The sequence below is a fragment of the Lactuca sativa genome, chromosome 9 (assembly GCF_002870075.4).
Source record: "Lactuca sativa cultivar Salinas chromosome 9, Lsat_Salinas_v11, whole genome shotgun sequence".
Taxonomy (NCBI): domain Eukaryota; kingdom Viridiplantae; phylum Streptophyta; class Magnoliopsida; order Asterales; family Asteraceae; genus Lactuca; species Lactuca sativa.
In genome coordinates, this window is record NC_056631.2 from 173,696,101 (window position 1) to 173,701,297 (window position 5,197).

Below are 5,197 nucleotides of genomic sequence, written 5' to 3' on the forward strand. Positions count from 1 at the left end.
CATCATCAGTTTAGGGAGGAGAGTCAAGTGGTAGACAGGGAGTGCAAGGAGGGGGATGAGATGGTGGAGGGGGATTTGATGATGGAGGTGGAGGTGGAGGTGGATTTCCTAGAGAGGTTCGAGGTGTATCCTCAATCATCACATCATCATGATCCAAAGTCATTATTCCTTTCATATCAACCGTAAATTTCTCTACATTGAGTCATTTGCACCAGTGGAGAGTGTTGAGAGAACACAATAGTTTGAAAGTTGGAACTGGATTCCTACTGATAAATAGAAGCAGTCTAAATTGGAGTTGGCATTGGAGGAACAATTGCATCTTGAGGAGTAGGAGATGCTGAGTTTGGAGGATTCACATGTTGAATCAGTGGATAAGTAGTTTCCATTTTGTGTGGGGTTGATCTACAGTGTACAATTTCATCTGTAGAGGTAGTGGATGAAGAAGTATAGGAGAAATGAAGGTGCTTGTTCATTTTTGGAGGAGAATTCACTCCCTGAACAGAGGCTTCTTCCTTATCAATATCAAGTTCATCTTCTTCATCTTCAACGTCTTTTTCATCATCAACGTCTTCTTCATCATCAATACCTTCCTCATTATCTTCATCATAATTCTCATCATTCTCTTCTTCAGAATGAGAGGATTCAACAATGTAGGGATTTTCAATCAAATTTGCCATTATTTGGGCATTATGCTTATCTGCATCAGAAGGAGTAGTGTTGATGATCTTTAAGGAGGGGTCAAGAATGGGAATGATTATTCCATGACAGGTATTGTAACCCTCTTCATTAAGATCCAAAATTAGACTAATTCACGAAGGATAAGGAACCTATGTTGACTTCTTGTTCCCAGTGACACATTCAATCAAGTAATCAAAAAAAAGTTGAGCGAAATCTAGTATTTTGTTGCACACCATGGAATACTAGTTTTTTTTCTCTAATAGGTTCAATTGATCTTAGCTTCCAGTTTTGTGTCCAAGGCATTTACCAATCACCCTTGATAACTACTTCCACCATACACCATAACATTGACGAAGAGTATATTTGGATGGATCACGAGTGGTGCCCCGAAAGGAAAAGTTATACCATAATGTTACACAAATGAACTTGCATATTTCTTCAAAAGGAATTTCAGAGTAGTTTTCTAATCGAGGAAGACAAAGAGTAGTTCAAAAAATTCTACATCGATAGTAACCCTATATTGACCATCTCTAATCGTTCCGGTAATGGTTTGACCACTCGAATCAACAGAGCAAGAATACTAGAACTCACATACTTTCTTAAGGTAAAATTTCTCTAGGAATTTGCAAAAGGCATATCAAAGAGTGCTTATTTGTATGTAGTTAACGAAGTCTTAAATTATTGAGTTCACAAACTATTTTGGGATAATATCAGAGAATGCCACATTGTTTGCTTGAATGAGAATGGGAGAATCAGGGGCATGAGGTCCTTTGACGACATTGACGTTAGGAGCAAACTTGTGCAAAACCTTTGACTTGATGAGAGCCTAAGGACAATGATGGTTGAGAGAGCCTTTTTTGAGAGAGAAAATCCACTACTTGAATGAATTGTGAAATTCACATAGGAAAGAATTTTCCTAATTTATCCATAAATTTTTTTTATTTTACGCAATCATGATTGAAGAGATCGGCATCGTAAAACTCTCGTAACCAAGATATTGATAAATCTTTTAATCATTATCCAAAATTTACCATTAAGATAAAAGGAGTTGTGTCAGTGAGACATCACATCAAGTACAATAGTCATCAGTCTGTCCCTGAACTATGCACCTCACTCAGATGTTTGTGTCTCTGCCACCCAATTCGAAGGGGCCGGTCGCAATTCCTTAATCTTCGCACACCGGTGGCGATGGTCACCGACATTTGATTAATGAAGTTCCAGAAGCGGACATGGTTATTTTAATTCGATTCTTTCTATTGCTTATTACAATCACATAGATGCACCAACAGAAGAGAGATTAAGGTGGTGGGGTGTAGAGGTGGTGGATTGTTGTTCACGACCTGAATATGGGATAGTCATAATTTTTTGAGGATTTGGTTTTGATTCCTATGGCCAACATTCGCAAGTACTTTCAGCTTCCTTCTCTATCTCTGTCTGCCTCACATCCCCTCCAATTTTGAAACTTCCCTAATTTCCTCTCTAATTTTGTCGAGAGATTAAAGAAGTGCGATTGACATGAGAAATTGAAGATTTGAGTGGATTTAGTTGGAGAAGTTGAGTATAGGTTTGGGAAATGGAAAGGCTTCACAAAGTTATTGCTTTTAGATGTGAGAGATGCCTATAAGGCGTTCGATGGAATTCCCTAGCCAATTAAGGTATTCATTCCACCTTACTTTATCTTTACCTGATTCATTACTAAATTATATTTGTTTGATCTTCTATTTTCATCAGGTATGCTTAACAGAATCACCATTTGAAATTGTGAGATGCACAAGATTATGCTTCTAGTTTGGTATTTTGTAAGAATTTGAGGTACACATTTCATTTTATGTATTTTACCTAATTTCTAACGCCCCTTGCTAAATAATCATTATCTTACTTCGTTGGATTAGAACTTGGAAACGAAGATTGAGAGTCAAATAAAACTTTTTATTTTTAAAGATATTTGCTTAATTCACGATCTTTGTTTTCTATAGATGAGAAATGAATAAGGTGACAAGAATGAGGTTGTAAGCAATGTTTTTATTAATATTGTTTCCAGATAAGAAGGCTTCATTTGTTGCTTACTGAGATGGAATCTGCTATTGATGTACCTTCAAACATAGAATACAGAAGGTGAATCTCTTTCTTCTCAATATCATTGTTAATGGATATGCCTAAAGCACCCAAAGTTCGAAACAAGATATCTTTCTCGGAAGTTTGCACATTATTTACTATTTAATAAATATAATCAGAAAATCGATGTCATTTGGCATACTTATAATACATCCTTTGATTTATTTGCATAAGATATAAGTTCTTATTGTGATCTAGCACTTCCATTTGTGGGTCCCGTATATAGTTAGCAAGTCAAAATTAATATTAACGTGTTTTCTTTTTATTGTTGATATCGTGAACACAATTAAGATATGACACGTGTATAGAAAGTTGAAACTACATTGCCATTAAAATCTTTTCAGGGACATATGATTATTACAGGTGACTGAAAATGAACTACCCTGATTTTATATGATGCCTCTCTTGCAGAAATCGTCTTGATTGAAAATGTGAAAGCAAGATATATTTTTTCCAACTGAACTGAAAGCTAAAACCGTTTGACTGATATCAAATTTAGACGGAGTTTGATATGGATAGTAGGTATGGAAGATTATGTAATTTTGATTTTTTGGGATTCGTTAAAATCCTAAGAGATTTAAAAGTTTTTTGATATGGTAGATAAGATATATAATAGAAATTCATAACCCTTAATAGCAATGTACTTACACTCTTCTTTTTTATACAAATAATAGCAATGTATAGTCCAGGATAGCATTGTACTTACATTTTTCGCACGTAACGCAAACTATTAATAATTGCAACATCTACTTTTACTTTATTTCGTTCTTTAGCATCTTACTTTCAGAGTTAACCAATTATAGAGCCCTACTTCCGTGCATCAATAAAAAAATTATACTCGTGCATGCGTTGCACTCTTCACTATTTTGGAAGGATTTGGAGAGAAAGAAGAAAATGTTTAAATTTTCTCACTTCTCTCCAACTCAGGAACACAAAGTACAAATTTATTTTCCTTTCTTTTATATTCTTACTTTCTTTCCTTTTCTTTTCTTGGCTAAAACTCGGGAACTAGGCGTAAGAGTATTCAAGTAAATAGCATTTGTTAATATGGGTGAGCAAAACCGAACCCGAAAACCCAAAAACCAACAAAAACCGAAACCAAGAAACCGAACCCAAACCCTCGGGTTTGGGTTTAAATTTTTAAAAATTGAAAAATGGGTTTTGCTTCGGTTTTAGTACCTCAAACCGATCCAACCCGTTGGGTTTGAAACCGACCCAACCTTAGATTATTACATGTTTTTCAATGATATGCTATAATTTTACAATGTATGTTAAAGGTAATATACGTCAAATTTAAAAGGAGGTGAATTTTTGTACTAAATTACACCAAATATAATAGTTTTAATGAAAACGAGATTATTATGTGGTTGTTTGTTTTTGTTTCTAAAAACTTGTTAAACTTGGTTGTTTTTAAACTTGATTGTTGTAAACTTTTAGCAAGATACTTTTGAGGTTGTGTTTGTGTTGAAATTGGTGTTTTTAGTTTCTTTAATCTGGGTTGCTAAATTTGTTTCATTTTTTAAATTATAAATATTTGCTAAGAAATGGGTTACAACCCAAAACCCGCAGGTTTAAACCTGAAACCCATCAACCCATGGGTTGAACCCCAAAACTGATTAAACCGACCTAAGAACCCAAAAACCAAAACCGACCAAAACCCAAACCCAACAAGTTCTAAAACCTAGAAATCGAAAATACACGGGTTAAGTTCGGTTTAACCCCAAAAACGACCCAACCCAACCCATGTTCACCCCTATTTGTTAATGACTCCTAACAAATGAATTCCTAAAGCGTTTTTTATGACCATAATCAAATAGGCAAGCAAAAACTGTTGGGTTTTAGTTCAAAAATAGTTTCATAAAATAGAAAAATATGGCAACGGAAGACTTCAAATTTTGAACATAATATAACATTTTATACCCACCAAGGATCTTCTTGCAAGTTATAGAAAGATTAAAACACCAACCAAAGAAGAGGTGAATAAATGACAACATTTGTAGTTCTTTGGGTCTTCTTGGGAGGCTTGAAAGTTGATGAAGAATGTGGAACCTTTGAGACACCAATAATGACTCAACTTGATAAAGATTCTAGTCCATAAACTCTTAAGAACTCTTAATCTTTAGTTCATATCAAAATATGAACCAAAGAGAGTAAGGAAATGCAAGTAAACTTCAAGTCAAAAACAAAAGATGAGAGAGTCTCATCTCTCTCTACATATATTACGTTTTTTGGTGTATATCATCCAAGACCAAATGAAATCCTCAAGTCTTGTACTTATAGTAGAAACATTACCCTACTTTTTAAATAAACTAACCAAAATACCATGCCTTTATTTGAATAATCAAAGAGCCATTCTCTAATGTAAATAATCAAGAAGCCATACTCTTATTAAATATTCAAAGAC

General features: G+C 34.5%; 1 long non-coding RNA gene across 1 annotated transcript; it reads left to right on the plus strand.

The window, feature by feature from the left end:
• The first annotated feature begins 1,544 nt into the window (after positions 1–1,544).
• On the plus strand, positions 1,545–3,498 carry LOC111886153 (uncharacterized). The gene is made up of 4 exons (XR_002848329.3): positions 1,545–2,333; positions 2,410–2,490; positions 2,720–2,793; positions 3,205–3,498. It is a non-coding gene; the product is annotated as an uncharacterized LOC111886153 (long non-coding RNA).
• Positions 3,499–5,197: the final 1,699 nt, after the last annotated feature.